This window comes from Neovison vison, chromosome 8 (genome assembly GCF_020171115.1).
Source record: "Neovison vison isolate M4711 chromosome 8, ASM_NN_V1, whole genome shotgun sequence".
NCBI classification, from domain to species: domain Eukaryota; kingdom Metazoa; phylum Chordata; class Mammalia; order Carnivora; family Mustelidae; genus Neogale; species Neogale vison.
In genome coordinates, this window is record NC_058098.1 from 127,595,421 (window position 1) to 127,612,454 (window position 17,034).

The window sequence follows — 17,034 nt, forward strand, 5'->3', positions numbered from 1 at the left end:
AAAGAGAGAAATATGCTTCCACTGGGATCCATTGACTATACATTTGAATAATTCTGAAATGGAAAGAAAAGTGTTCATTATTATCCTAATTCTCAAGTGTTATGTTTCTTCCCTTCAGGGTTATAATAGAAGCAGTTTCTTATGGGCCATGAAATGGTAGCCTGAGTCTCAGGAATAGGTTTCCACAGGGTCAAGACTGAGTGTCCTTGAAGTGGAATTAGAGAAATTTTACACTTGGCATCAAAAGTAAATCTGTGCGGGCCAACAGAGGTGGACATTAAATGAGCACTATCTACAGAGCACTATCTGTGTTCTAGGCATAGTCCCAATTGCTGCATATCCATTATTTTGTACAACCTACAAAAGTCCACTGCAAATAAGTGATTGTGTTCTTATTTTACAACTGAAGAAAATACATTTTGATGATTCCAGTTATTGGGACATGAATAGGGTAGCTTATTATACTCTGTGCTTCTGCAAACTGTCTTAACACAAACTTCCCTGTCAGCCTGACCAAACTGAACAGGTTTGTACATCTCTTAATAGCTTATTTGCTCTCAGAAGTACTTTAACTCCAGCATAGCTGAAGTTCTTCATGCCTTATTGTGATGGCATATAGTCAAAAACATGATGTGCCTCATTTGGGTATTTTTTAATTTTGATATGTTTTCTAACTCATGGAAAAGTTGCAAGAATAGTATGAGGAACTAATGTATAAATTCAAATAAAATAAATTCAAATAAATTCAAAATGAATATGCCATTTGCAAATATCTTCTCCCATTCTATAGGTTGTCTTTTAGTTTTACTGTTTTCTTTGCTGTACAGAAGATTTCCTTTTCATGAAGTCCAAATAGTTTGCTTCTTTCCCACTTGCCTCAGGAGACATATCTAATAAGAAGTTGATAAGGCCTGTGTCAAAGAAGTTATTGCCTATCCTCTCTTTTTGAATCTTTATGGTTTCAGATCTCACATTTAGGCTTAATCCATTTTAATTTTTTTTTAAAGATTTTATTTATTTATTTATTTATTTATTTATTTATTTATTTATTTGACAGAGATCAAAAGTAGATAGAGAGGCAGGCAGAGAGAGAGGAGGAAGAAGGCTCCCCCCTGAGCAGAAAGCCTGATGCGGGACTCGACCCCAGGACCCTGGAATCATGATCTGAGCCAAAGGCAGAGGCAGAGGCTTTAACCCACTGAGCCAGGTGCCCCTTTTTTTGAATTTATTTTTATATCCTATAAGAAAGTAGTCTGGTTTCATTCTTTTGCATGTTGCTGTCCAGGTTTCCCAGGACCATTTGTAGAATATATTGTCTTTTTCACATTAAATATTCTTTTCTGCTTTGTCAAAGATTACTTGACCATGTAATTATGTACTCATTTCTGGGTTTTCTATTCTGTTTCATTGATTAATGTGTCTATTTTTGTGCCCGTACCATACTGGTTTGATGACTACAGCTTTGTAATATGAATATGACTTTAAGTCTGGTATTGTGATGCTTCCAGCTTTGCTTTGCTTTTTCAAGGGTTCTTTGGCTATTTGGGGTCTTTTGTGGTCCCATACAAATTTTAGGATAGTTCTGTGAAAAATGCTGTTGGCATTATGATAGGGACTACATTAAATGTGTAGATGGCTTTGGGTAGTATAGACATTTTAACAATATTTGTTCTTCCAATCCATGGGCATGGAATGTCTTTTCATTCCTTCATGTCATCTTCAGTTTCTTTCATCAGCACTTAATGGTTTTCAGAGTACAGATCTTTCACCTCTTTGGTTAGATTTAATCCTATGTATATCTTACTGGTTTTGGTATGACTATAAATGGGTTTGATTCCTTAATTCCTCTTTCCACAGCTTTGTTATTGGTGTATAGAAATACAAGAGATTTCTGTATGTTAATTTTGTAACCTGTGACTTTATTGATTTTGTTTATCAGTTCTAGCAGGGGTTTTTGGTAGATTTTTAAAAAGATTTTTATTTATTTATTTTTTGACAGAGAGAGACACAGAGAGAGAGGGAAAACAAGCAGGGGGAGTGGAAGAGGGAGACAGGAGCAGGGAGCCCAGTGAGGATCCTGGGATCATAACCTGAGCTGAAGGCAGACGCTTAACGACTGAGCCACCCAGGTACCCCTTTGGTGGAATCTTTAAAATTTAAAATTTTCTACTTATAGTATCATGTTACCAGCAAATAGTGAAAATTGTACTTCTTCCTTGCCAATTTATTGTCTTTTTGTTGTCTGATTGCTGTGACTAGGATTTCTAGTACTATGTTAAATAAAAGTGGTGAGAGTTTTGACAAAATTTTGTCAATTTTTGACAAAATTATTGACAAAATTTTGTTAATTTCCTGATGCTATAGGAAAAGCTCTCAGTTTTCCCCCATTGAGGTTGATATTAGCTAGGGGGAGGGGATTCCTTATTACATTCCCTCTAAGTTTACTGTGTTGAAGGTTTTTATCATGAATGAAAGTTGTACTTTTTCAATGCTTTTTCTGAACCTATTAAAATGATCATATGGTTCTTATTCTTTCTTTTATTAATGTGATGTATCATGTTGATTGATTTGTGAAAATTGAACCACATTTGCAACCCAGGAATAAATCCCACTTGGTCATGGTAAATGAGTTTTTTAATGTATTGTCAGGTTCAGTTTGCTAGTATTTTTTGCGAATTTTTGCATTCTGCTCATCAAGGATGTTGTCATGTAAGTTGTCTTTCTTTGTGGTGTCTTTATCTGGCTTCAGTGACAGGGTAATGCTGGCCTCATAGAATGACTTTGGAAGTTTTCCTTACCCCACTTTTTCTTTTTTTTTTTTTTTAATAGTTTGAGAAGAATAAGCATTAACTCTTCTTTAAATGTTTGGTAGAATTCACCAAAAAAGCCTTTTGGCCCTAGACTTTTGTTAACTAAAAGTTTTTGATTACTGATTCAATTTCTTTCCTAGTTATCAATCTATTCAGGTTTTCAATTTCTTCCTGTTTCAGTTTTGGTATGGTATATATTTTTAGAAATTTATCTAGTTCTACTAGGTTGTACCATTTATTGTAATATAGTTTTTCATACTATTCTCTTATAATTGTATTTCCGTGCTGTTTGTTGTTTTTTCTCCTCTGTCATTTGTGATTATATTTATTTGGGTCCTTTCTCTTTTCTTTTTGATAAGTCTGACTAGAGATTTGTTAATTTTATTAATTTTTTCAAAGAACCAACTCCTGGCTTCATTGATCTGGTCTATTGTTCTTTAGTTTCTGTATTATTTACTTCTGCTCTAATCTTTATGATTTCTTTTCTTCTGCTGGTTTCAGCCTTCATTTGTTTTTCTTTTTCTAGCTCCTTTAGATGTAAGGTTAGATTGTGAGTTTGAGATTTTTCTTACTTTTTGAGGTAAGCTTGTATTATGTATTATATACATCCCTCTTAGAACCACTTTTTCTGCATCCTGAAGGTTTTGGACAATTGTGTTTTCATTTCCATTTGTTTTCATAGATTTAAAATTTCTTCTTTGATTTCCTGGTTGACCCACTTACTGTTTTTTATTGTTTGGTAGCATGTTGTTTTACTGCCATGTATTTGTGGTCTTTCCAAAATTTTTCTTGTTGTTCATTTCTAGTTTCATAGCATTGTGGTGAGGAAAGATGCATAGTATGATTTCAACCTTTTTGTATTTGTTGAGGCCTGTTTGTGACCTAATACATGATCTATTCTGGAGAACGTTTCATGTGTACTTGAAAAGTGTGTGTTCTGCTGTTTTAGGTTAGAATGTTCTGAATATATATGTTAAATCCAACTGGTCCAGAGTGTCATTCAAGGCCACTGTTTCATTCTTTATTTTCTGTTTAAATGACCTGTCCATTGATAAAATTTGAGTGTCAAAGTCCCCTATTATCATTGTTATTATCAATTAGTTTTTAACGAATTATTTTAGATATTTTGCTGCTATCATGTTGGGTTCATTAATATTTACAAATATTTTTATCTTCTTGTTGGATTGTCCCACTTATAAGTACATAATGCCTTTATTTGTTTCTTTTTATAGTCCATTTGAAAGTCTAGTTTGAAAGTCTGATATAAGTATTGCTTCTCTGGCTTTCTAATGACATCCACTTGTGTGATAAATGTTTCTCCACCCCCTCACTTTTGATATCTGGGTGTCTTTAGGTCCAAAATGAGTCCAATTGTAGGCAGCATGTAGATGGGTCTTGTTTTTTTCTTTTTTCTTTTCTTTTTTTAATCCATTCTGTCACCCTGTCTTTTAATTGGCACCTTTAGTCCATTTACAGTCAAAGTAATTATAGATAGATCAATATTTATTTCCTGCTTGCTTTTTTATTGTTTCTGGAGATTTTCTCTGATCCTTTCTTGTCTTTGTCACTTCTGGCCTCTCCTTTACACCCAAATGTTCCCCTTTAATATTTCTTGCAGGGCTTATTATTTAGTGGTCATGAACTGATTTCGTTTTGTTTTTTTCTGGAAAACTCTTTATCTCTCCTTCTATGCTGAACGATACTCTTGCTGGATGGAATATTCATGGCTACAGATTTTTTCCCATCCAGCATATTGAATATATCATGCCACTCTCTTCTGGTTTGCCAAGTTTCTGTTGAGAAATCTCTAACTAGCCTTATGTGCTTTCCCTTATAAGTTAAGGACTTCTTTTGTCTTGCTGCTTTTAAGATTTTTTTCTTTATCATTATATCTTGCAAATTTAGTTACAGAATTCTTGGTCTTGACCTGCTTTTGTTAATTTTGATAGGAGTTCTTTGTGCCTCCTGGATCTGGATGTTTATTTCTGTCCCACTTTAGGGAAGTTTTCTGTCATTATTTTTTGAAATAAATCTTCTGCCCCCTTTTCTCTCTCATCTTCTTCTGGAACTCCTATAATATGAATGTCATTATGTTTGATGGAGTCACTGAGTTCCCTAAATCTGTTCTTGTGTTTCATAATTCTTCTCTCTTTTCTTCATCTTCATTATTTTTTATATTATTTTGTCTACTAGGTCAACAATTTGTTCCTCTGCTTCTTCCAGCCTCTGCTTGTTACATCAATCCTGTTTTCAAATTCTTCATCTCTGATTCTTTTAAAATTCTTCTTTCTCTGTGGTAGGGTCTCACTAATATCTTTATTCTTTCAAGCCCAGTGAGTATCCTTACGATTGTTGCTTTTTTTTAATCTAAGTCTCTGCCTTCTGCTGTGTGTTAGAAAATCTAGTTATGGGGGCACCTGGGTGGTTCAATTGGTTAAGCATCTGCCTTTGGCTCAGGTCATGGTCCCAGGGTCCTGGGATTAAGTCCAGCATTGGGCTCCCTGCTCATCAGGGAGCCACCTTCTCCCTCTCCCTCTGCAGCTTCCCTATTTGTACATTCTCTCTCTTTCTCTTTTTCAAATAAATAAAATATCCTTTAAAAAAAAAGCCAATTATGTCTCCTGCTGTTGAAATTAATGGCCTTATGAAGAAGACATCAAGTACTGACCAGGGCCTAGCATTTCAGAAAGTATTTTTGCTGTGTTCTGCATTCACTTTGCTGTTGTGTTTTGGTCTGTCCTTCAGGCCTATCATCTGCAGAGGCTCTCCTTCCCTGCAGGGCAGTGTTTGGTCCCTGGCCTGAATGTTATGAGTTTTAACTGATGTGCTCTGGTCTGCTTGTGAAATGAGACCGTCCACCAATTCCACCAGAACTGAGGCCCTGCAGAACACTCTGGTTTGGAAATGTGATGTGGGCACAGGTTTGCTGTGGCTTCTGTGGGAGGGGCCCACCATACTGGGACTGAGGCAAGCTTTATTGAGAAAAGCAGTCCCACTAGAGCACAGTGGGTCAGGGCTTGGTGTAAACAAGTTAAGTACCACTGTCCATGCTATAGTACTTCCCACAGGTAGCTCTGTGTTTATGCTGAGGGGCAGGGAAGAGAAATGGTACTAGCCAGTTCCTTTGTTCCTGGTGAAGTGTCTCTATGAATACTGCTTCTCAGAGATGTGCTCTGAGAAGAGTGAATAATCTTCCCACTGTGGACCCCAGGCATTCTTCAGATAACTGTTTCCACAGTGTCTGCCCGCAAGTTTTTTGCCTGCTTTATCTTTAGGAGCAGTGTTGTACCCTCTGGTCTCTATCCCAGCCAAATCTTTAGGAGCAGTGTAGTACCCTCTGGTCTCTATCCCAGCCAAGCCTACCACTGACCTTTAGAAATCCAGGTTTTAAGTCACACTCGTTGCAACAACTCACAAAATTCACCTCCTCTTGTTTTACAAGCCAATGACTTTGAGAACATGTTCTCCAGGTGCATTCCTCTTGTGTACCTTTCTCTCTCCCCCCTCTCTGAGACCATGGCTCCCTCCTCTCTGAAAGCACTGTGATCCATTTATCCCTTAAACCACATCTCCACACTTCCTACCTTCCTCACTGTGGCTCCCTTCTCTCCTTTTAGTTGTAGAGTTTGTTCTGTCAATCTTCAGGCCAATTTCTGGGTATTTAGGATGATTTGATGGTTATCTGGTTGTGTTTGTGGGACAAGACTAGCCTAGGGTCCTCCTCTACTGTCATCTTCCTCTAGTCTCTCATTTGTATTCTGACCCATTGTTTTATCATTCTCTTTCTCCCTCTATTCCATGTATTATATTATGTGCATATGTGCCTATTTCTTTTCTGATTCATTGGGGAGTAAGTTCAAAAACTTCATATCCATTTTCCCCCATATACTTCAGGGTATATTTTCCAAGAGCAAGGATACACTCTTAAATAATCATAGTACAGTTATCAAAATCTTAAGGTTAAGAAGTAATGCAATACTGTTGTCTAAATTGTGGCCCACTTTTAAATATCATCAATTTTCCAAGAATCTCCTTTTGTTTTTCCCTGTTCAGAGTCTAATCCAGAATCATATGTATATGTACTTTTAGTTGTCTTGCTTATTTGTTCTTCTTTAATCTGGATAATTACTCATCCCCCCAGACCTCCTTTTTTTCTTTCTTTCTTTCTTTCTTTCTTTCTTTCTTTCTTTCTTTCTTTCTTTTTTGATCTTTCTTTAACTGGGAAATTTCAAAACACATGATTTTTTGAAGAATTGCCCTTCATTTTGGTTTGTATGATATCTGCTCTTATTTAGATTCAGGTTACACATTTTAGCAGATATATTATATATGAAATTTTATGTTCTTCTCAGTGTTTCATAGTAAGAGACACATGATATTGATTCATCTGAGTATTGATATATATCAATGATATTAGCTTTGAATCATTTGGTTAAATTACCAGCCTTCCCTATAAGATTACTATTTTCACTTTGTAATTAATGTAATTCATAAAGATATACTAAGTAATTTATGGTTGAAATGATGTAACTACTCTTTAATCAAACTTTCACCTGCTTATTTTAGCATCCATTACTGATTTTTCTAACTCCATTACTTCTCCTATAACTGTTACATAGAATTCCACTGCAAGGGAGACTCTTCCCTTGTTCATTTATTTATATGTTCATTCATTTATTTATGTCACTCTATGGACCCATGAATTCTAACTTTATTCATTAGATTATAGTCCATTCATTACTATCATTATTTATTTTGAGGCTCAAATTGTCCCAGATTTAATCAATGCAAGTCCCTACAAGCTTAGCTCCTATGTCTTTTTAACATGCTTGTGGTTCCTAGAACATCCATCACCTTCTGATTCAAGTTAATCTTTTGTACTGTCTTTTAAAGGGCTGTGTGAGACTTTCTCTAGTTTCTCTAGATGTACTTTCTCTTTCTTGCTCTCTTGTCTTAGTTTACTACTTGTGGACACTTTGAAAACACACTGTACTACCTGGACTAGTCTTTCTTTCAGTGATTGAGGTTAAATATGTTTCTAGTTCCATGGACCATGTAAAATGACAGGCTAGTTCCAAAATCAAGTCCTCTCTGTTATGCATGTACTCTAAAAATGTGAATATCAGCATTTGGACAGTTCTTTAAATTTCTAATTTGCATCCATGCCTCTATAACCTCCCCTTGTGGCAGATGTAGTGCTATGTGGCTCAGAATGTATTCTTATGAGTTAATTAAGAGGCCGGTGGAACAGAGATTGTGTATTTGCACCAACAATATGAGTACCACAAATATAAATGATAACTTATCAGGTTCAGAGCATACCATGTGAAAATGGAGTGCCAAGGAGAGGGGCCTAAGAATTTACATATCATTGACTGATTCAGTGGAAATGAATAAAGTATATCTTAATACTTGATACCTATTACTTAATTGCTGTGACTTTAGAAAAGTCATTCACCATGTCTGATTTTTAGTTTCTTCATCTGCGAAAAATGGAAAATGTGACACTTGCTCTTTGAATTTGAAGAGGCTTTTAGTAGAATGCAACTGTAAAGATAAATAATGTGTTGCTAAAATACATACTCAGTTTATTGAGTTCATTTTAATATTTACTTTGTCAAGTTAAATGTAGTACATAAACGTTGTGTAGGGCTGTCTAGAAAAAATGTAAAACTAAGTGGCAAGTCCATTAGCTATCTTGATATTGATGAAGCTGCATAGATTTCTTTACATGATGGGGGGGTCAATACTCTGATACATAGTCTGTACAATGTAGCATGGATATTTAGTATGAAACTATGTCAGCAGCTCTTCAAGCATTCAGACTCTAGTCCTTTCAATATTGGAGCCAGAACAGAAACTCAGTATCACTATTCTTCCTGATAATTATTCTGCCTTCTTACTATTCATCTAGAAGTAATGTTTCCACCATGAGAGGAGTTGATTGGCATTGTTTTTCATAGGTCAATGAGAAGAAAATTTACTGAGTAGAATTTGATCCCAGATGTCTTAGAGGCTGCCGTCATCCACCTTTTCTAGATTACATGTTACTTTTATAGTTCACTTTGGCCAGGATGAAAGGGGTAGTTTTACTGAGTCATTGTGGCAGGGCATGTAACCTAGGGAGAAATAAACTTCCAAAGTTCACTTTCCTTAAGGGAAATGGAGCATAAATAGAGCATGATAGGGTGTGAAAAACACTAGGGTATGGCTCTATATTAGTTCATAAGCACAGAAAAATGTTTCCCAGAAGACAAACAGACAAAATCCACTATCCTGCCAAGTACCTTGGCTTTGATTTGTGCCTTATTTTAATGATATCCTCTCTTACCACTTCCTCCTTGAAATTGAAATAACTTTGTTTTTGCATATTGTGCCATCACGTTAATTGATTATGAGATGTTGATAACATAGCAACGAGAAGATCCATAACAAATGAATTGTATCATAGCTGATAAATATTTACTGCTGGTATAACCAACTAGCTCACTGCATGCCATATAGCAAGTGCTCAGCTCAGTAGGTGCTGGATTCTTTTATCTCCTTGAACACTTCTAGTTTTACATACATGCTTTGCTTATGATAATGTTTTCCAAATTCTGGAAAAATAAAATCAGTAAAATCAATTTTATCATGATATAGTATGGCTTTTCTGAACTGATCATGTTTTGTGAATTAAGAGTCAGAATTCTGACAATTATTTTCCACAGCCAACTACTTAGTGCCAAGTGCACCTAAAGGTGTGTTAAAGGATTCATGCTATCTTACCTCAATGCTAAAGGACAAAAGTAAAACTCAGCTGTAACTTGTTTGCTACATATTCTAAGCTAATGAGAACAATGACTCAAAAAATTATCTAAGGCAAGCACTGTGCCAGTAGCAAAAAGTTCCAGGACAACATACCTCCCTGTAACTAGACTAGTCTCAAGCCACAAAGAGCCATACATTAATGTTGTAAGCAAATAAGTTTTTCAAACATCATTTTTTAAACCTCAAATATCATTAATCCCTCATTTTTACCCTCCTCTAAAAATACATTCCAAAATAGAGTGCCTTAAATAAGAAATATCACATTCATTTACATATGTTACCAGAACATATTTTGATATTTAGTTATTAAGTTACTTATACTTATTACAGTATGTGAATGATATAAAGTAATACTATTCACGGTTTTGAAATTTCAAGTAAAACATTTCCCACAAATGTATCTGTTTCTTAAGCATACAATCTTCAATTTTATTATCTTCTCTCATAAGTCAAAATTAATATATGTACAAAAGTTCTAAAGTCTTCATATGTAGTGACATATGAGGGGATGCGATGTAAGAGATAATGAATGATTTGTCAACATTATACTGAAAACTCTTTACTAATACTGCTACAGAGAGCTTAAGCTTTTTCATTATCTGTACATTAAAGCCCATAATAGTTAAAGTCAAAGCAATGTATCAAAGTAAAATTAAAGGAACTAAGTTCAGTCAGTTTTATTATCATTACATTCAGGACTTTATAGCATAGAAAGTGAAATAACATCTTATAAAAGCAGAATCAAATTATACTTTTGTTTTGTTACCAGTGCTGTTTTAAGATTTCACATCTTACAGCTAATCCACTGCAACTGATTTTTATGCAGAAATTTTCTATTTCTAAATCTTTCCATCAAGTTACATTGAAACTTCATATTGACAAATGATTAAAATATTACATATTTAAAATTTTTATTTTCTTTTTTAAAAAAATTATTTAATTTTATTTTTTTCAGTGTTCCAAAATTCACTGTTTATGCACCACACCCAGTGCTTCATGCAATATGTGCCTTCCTTAATACCCACCCCCAGGCTCACCCAACCCCCCACCCCCACCCCTCCAAAACCCTCAGTTTCTTTCTCAGAGACCACAGTCTCTCTCTCATGCTTTGTCTCCCTCTCTGATTTCCCCCATCTCACTTCTCCTCTCCATCTCCCAATGTCTTCTGTGTTATTCCTTATGCTCCACAAGTAAGTGAAACCATATGATAATTGACTCTCTCTACTTGACTTATTTCACTCAGCATAATCTCCTCCAGTCTCGTCCATGTTGATATAAAATTTGGGTATTCATCCTTTCTGATGGAGGCATAATACTCCATTATATATATGGACCATATCTTCCTTATCTGTTTATCTGTTGAAAGGCATCTTGGTTCTTTCCACAGTTTGGCAACTGTGGACATTGTTGGTATGAGCATTGGGGTACAGATGGCCCTTCTTTTCACGACATCTGTATCTTTGGGGTAAATACCCAGTAGTGCAATTGCCGGGTCATAGGGTAGCTCTATTTTTAATTCCTTATGGAATCTCCACACTGTTTTCCAAAGTGGCTGCACCAACTTGCATTGCCATCAATGGTGTAAGAAGTTTCCCCCTTCTCCATGTCCTCTCCAACACATGTTGTTTCCTGTCTTGCTGCTTTTGGCCATTTTAACTGGTATAAGGTGGTATCTCACTGTGGTTTTTATTTGAATCTCCCTGATTGCTAATGCTGATGAACATTTTTTCATGTGTCTGATAGCTATTTCTATGTCTTCTTTGGAGAAGTGTCTTCTGCCCATTTCTTGACATGATTATCTCTTTTGAGTGTGTTGAGTTTGAGGAGTTCTTTATAGATCTTGGTTATCAGCTCTTTGTCTGTAGTGTCGTTTGCAGATATCTTCTCCCATTCTGTGTGTTGCCTCTTTGTTTTGTTGACTGTTTCCTTTGCTGTGAAGAAGTTTTTGATCTTGATGAAGTCCCAAAAGTTCATTTTCGCTTTTGTTTCCTTTGCCTTTGGGGACATGTCTTGAAAGATGTTGCTGTGCCTAATGTCGAAGAGGTTACTGCCTATGTTCTCCTCTCTGATTTTGACAGATTCCTGCCTCACATTGAGGTCTTTTATCCATTTCAAGTTTATCTTTGTGTACAGTGTAAGAGAATTGTCGAGTTTCATTCTTCTACATATAGCTGTCCAATTTTCCCAGCACACACTTATTGAAGAGGCTGTCTTTTTTCCAGTGTTTATTTTTTCCTGCTTTGTTGAAGATTATTTGACCATAGAGTTTCGGGTCCATATCTGGACTCTCTACTCCATTCCACTGGTCTATGTGTCTGTTTTAGTGCCAGTACCATGCTGTCTTGGTGTTCGCAGCTTTGTAGTAGAGCTTGAAATCAGGCAACATGATGTCCCCAGTTTTGTTTTTCTTTTTTTCAACATTTTATTAGCAATTTGGAGTCTCTTCTGGTTCCATACAACTTTTAGGTTTGTTTGTTCCAGTTCTTTGAAAAATGCTGGTGGAATTTTGATTGGGATGGCATTGAAAGTATAAATGGCTCTAGGTAGTACAGACACAATGTTTATTCTTCCGATCCATGAGATTGGAAAGCTCTTCCATCTTTTTGTGTCTTCTTCAATTTCTTTCATGAGTGTTCTGCAGTTCCTCAAGTATAGATCCTTTACCTCTTTGGTTAGGTTTATTCCCAGGTATCTTATGGTTCTTGGTGCTATAGTAAATGGAATCAATTCTCTAATTTTCCTTTCTATATTCCCATTGTTAGTGTATAAGAAAGCAACTGATTTCTGTACATTGATTTTGTATCCTGCCACATTAATGAATTGCTGTATGAGTTCTAGTATTTTGGGGGTGTAGTCTTTTGGATTTTCCCTATAAAGTATCATGTCATCTGCAAAGAGAGAGAGTTTGACTTCTTCATTGCCAATTTGAATACCTTTTATTTCTTTTTGTTGTCTGATTGCTGTTGCTAGGACTTCTAGTATTATGTTGAACAAGTGTGGTGAGAGTGGACATTCTTGTTGCGTTCCTGATATCAAAGGGAAGGTTGTCAGCTTTTCCCCACTGAGGATGATATTTGTTGTGGGATTTTCATAGATAGATTTTACAAAGTTGAGTAATATTCCCTTTATCCCTATACTTGGAAGGGTTTTAATCACGAATGGAAGTTGTATCTTGTCAAATGCTTTTTCTGCATCAATTGAGAGGCCCATGTGTTTCTTCTCTCTTCTCTTACTGATTTGTTCTATCACACTGATTGATTTGAGAATGTTGAACCACCCTTGCATCCATGGATAAATCTCACCTGGTCATGGCAGATCATCTTTTTAATGTACTGTTGGATTCTATTAGCTACGATCTTGTTGAGAATCTTGGCATCCATATTCATCAGGGATATTGGTCTGAAATTCTCCTTTTTTGGTGGGATCTTTGCCTGGGTTGGGGATCAGGGTAATGTTGGCTTCATAAAAAGAATATGGAAGTTTTCCTTCTGTTTCTATTTTTGAAACAGCTTTTGGAGAATAGATATTATTTCTTCTTTGAATGTCTGGTAGAATTCTCAGGGAATCCATCAGGTCCTGGGCTCTTGTTTTTTAGGAGGTTTTTGATCACTGGCTCAATCTCATTACTACATATTGGTCTAGTCAGGTTGTCAATTTCTTCCTGATTCAGTTTTGGAAGTTTATAGGTTTCCTGGAATACATCCATTTCATCTAGATTGCTTAACTTGTTGGCATATAACTTGGTACTAATTTCTGATGATCATTTCTATTTCTTTGGTGTTAGTTGTTATCTCTCCCTTTTCTTTCATAATTTTATTAATTCGAGTTCTCCTTCTTTTCTTTTGTATTAGTTTGGCCAGTGGTTTATCAGTCTTTTTGATTCTTTCAAAAAAACCAGCTTCTAGGTTCAATGATGTGTTCTAGTCTATCTCTAGTTTCTATCTCATTGATCTCTGCTCTAATCATGATTATTTCCCTTCTTGTGTGTGGGGTTGTCTTAATGTGTTGTTGATTCTCCAGTTCTTTAAGGTATAAAGACATCTGGTGTATTCTGGATTTTTCAGTTTTTTTGAGTGAAACTTGGATGGCTATGTATTTGCCTCTTAGGACCATCTTTGCTGTATTCCATGGGTTTTGTACCCATGTGTCTTCATTCTCATTGGTTTCCATGAATCGTTTAAGTTCTTTGATTTCCTGGTTGATCCATTCTTAAGCAGGGTGGTCTTTAGCTTCCAAGTGTTTGAATTCCTTCCAAACTCTTTCCTGCAGTTAAGTTCCATTTTCAAAGCATTGTGGTCTGAGAATATGCAAGGAATAATCTCTCTTTTGGCATCAATTGAGCCCTGATTTTTGACCCCATATGTGGTATATTCTGGAGAAAGTTCCGTGTGCACTCAAGAAGAATGAGTATTCCATTGTTTTAGGGTGGAATGTTCTATATATATCTATGAGGTCCATCTGGTCCAATGTGTCATTTGATGCTCTTGTTTCTTTATTGATTTTCTGCTTGGATGATCTGTGTATTACTGAGAGTGGTATGTTAAGATCCCCTACTATTAATGTACTCATATCATTATGACTCACTCTCATGATTAACAGTTGTCTTATATAGTTGGCTGCTCCCATATTGGGGGCATAATATTTACAATTGTTAGATCTTGGTGGACAGATCCTTTAAGAATGATCTAGTGTCTTTCTTTATCTCTGACTATATTCTTTAGTTTAAAATCTAATTTATCTGATATAAGAATCACTACCCCAGCTTTCTTTTGAGGCCTATTGGCATGAAAGATGCTTCTCCATCCCTTCACTTTAAGTCTGGATGTATCCTTAGGTTTCAAATGGGTCTCTTGTAGACAACATATGGTCAGGTTCTGCTGTTTTATCCAATCTGCAACCTTGTGCCATTTTATGAGAGTGTTTAGGCAGTTCATGTTGAGAGTGATTATTGAAAGATATGTTTTTATTGACATCATGTTGCCTGCAAAGCCCTTATTTCTATATATTGTCTCTGTAAATTTCTGTTCTATGACACTCTTAGGTTCTTTCTTCTTTTGTAGAGTGCCCCTTCTCTTAATATTTCTGGTAGTGTCAGCTTGGTGGTCTCATTCTCTTTTAAACCTTGCTGGTCTTGGAAGCTCTTTATTTCTTCATTCATTCTGAATGTCAACCTGACTGGATAAGTATTCTTGGCTGCATATTCTTCTCATTTAGTGCCTTGAATATGTCTTGCCAGTCCATTCTGGCTTTCCAGGTTTCTGCGGACAGGTCTGACATTATTTTGATGGGCCTTCCTCTGTAAGGAAAGAATCTCTTCCCCCTAGCTGCTCTCAGGAGCTCCTGTCTAAAATTATGATTCATCAGTCTCACAATCAACTCTTGAGGTGTTTCTAGATTTGTTGATCTTGAGGGGTGATTTTCCTGCCTCTAGGACATCAACGCTGGTTCCATTCCCCAGACTGGGAAAATTTTCATGGAGAATTTGTTTGACTATATCTTCTAGTCTTCTCTCTTTCTCCACCCCCTCAGGGATCCAAATAATTCTGACGTTGGGACATTTCATGGTTTCATTTATTTCCCTAATTCTGTTTTCATGGTTTCTAAGCTATTTCTTCCATGCCTACTGCTGTTCCTTTTTCTCTATTAGTTTGTCCTCTAGATCACTACTCTTGTCTTCTGCCTTGGTTACCCTAGCTGTTAGAGTTTTTAGATTAGATTAGATCTCATTGATAGCATTTTGAACTTCTTCCCAGGCAGCTTTCACTTCTGCCCTTAGAGATTCTATGTTGTCACTAATGGTTTTCTCCAACCTAACCATTGCCTGGATAATTGTTACCCTGAATTCACTTTCTGACATACTGTTTATGTCCATATCCAACAATTCTGATGGAGAGAGCACAGTGTCTGGATTTTTCCACTGTTTGGTGTTCCTCCTCCTAGTCATTTTGGTGAGAGGTGGTTGAGGGGATATATAGCTGAATATATCAACTAGGATCCAAGAGAGGTGCACCCTGGAAAGCTTCTGAGCAATCAGAAGTCACCACTAAAAAGAAAGAAAAAGAGAAAAGGGAAAAAGAAAGAGGGGAAGAGAGAAAGAGAGAGGGGAAAAAAAAAAGAGAGAGAGAAAACCTAGCCATAATGGGCCTCAAAGGTAAACTTTATAAGGTATACAAACAAAAACAGGCAAACGAAAAGACCGCCAAAAGTAAATGACAAGGAAAAAAAAAAAAAAAAGAACCTAGCCAAAATGAACCCCAAGGATAAGATTTATATAATACCAGAACAAAAACAAATACAGAGAAACACTGACAGCAGATAAAGGTGGGAGGGTGGTTATAAATCCTCGACGTGGGCAAGGAAGGTTATTTGATTCTTCCTGGGTGTATTTTGATATCTTTGTTAAAGGACTCAACTTGCCAGAGATAAAGGGAGATTAAAACTGGTTTATATATAGGAGTAGTATTGATTAGGGAAAGAGGATTACCTTGAAGCTTATATCTATATGTATATTTAAAAAAATAGAAAAGAAAAAAAATGGGTGTATGTTTGAAAAAAGTACAAGTTAAAAGGTTAATATGGAACATGTTGTATTAAACCTCTAGTTTTAATGTTAACTAGGTTAAAAAAATTAAAAAGAACAAGAATAGAGAGAATAAATTAAAAATAATAGTTGTATCTATGAAATAAACAGGTTTGAGGGTAATACCGGGAGCTTAATACATTGTTTTCTCCTGATAATGGGGTTTTACTGTTTCATGGGGATCCTGTGGTGGTTGTCCTCTCATACTTTTGGCTGGCTTTCTAGGGGAGGGGCCTGTCCCATTGTTTTTCAGTCAGTCTTCCTTGGGTTGAGTCCTCCTCCCTATCAAGGGGATGGGCTCTGTGGAAACGGGTTTTTCAGGCTTTTGTTCTCTGAAGGTTTTTGTTCTTTGGTGGCTTTTGGCTTTCTGGAGGAGCAAAAAGCAAACTGCAGTGGAAAGCAAACTGCAGTGGGTTAAAGCTTCTGCTTTCGCCTCAGGTCATGATCCCAGGGTCTTGAGATTGAGGCCCGCATTGGGCTCTTGGGCTCTCTGCCCAGCAGGGAGCCTGCCCCCCCAACTTGTGATAGCTCTGTCAAATAAATAAATAAATAAATATCCTAAAAAAAAAAAAAAAAAAAAAGGAAAGAAAGAAAGAAAATTGCACCCAGACCTCCATCTTGGAGAGAAGCCTCAGTCTGCTCCCCTCTGGGTGTTCCAGAACACACAGACTCCCCCTCTGCAAATTCTGCTGAACTGTGCAACCTCCCACAGGCAGTGCACATTCCTAGCCACTGTCTCAGAGGTCACCCGAAGCACTTGCTTGTCTCTGCACCCTATCCCACTAAACTGCAAGTGTTATTGGTCCAGGGAGCCTGCTTTTGGTGGCTGCCTTT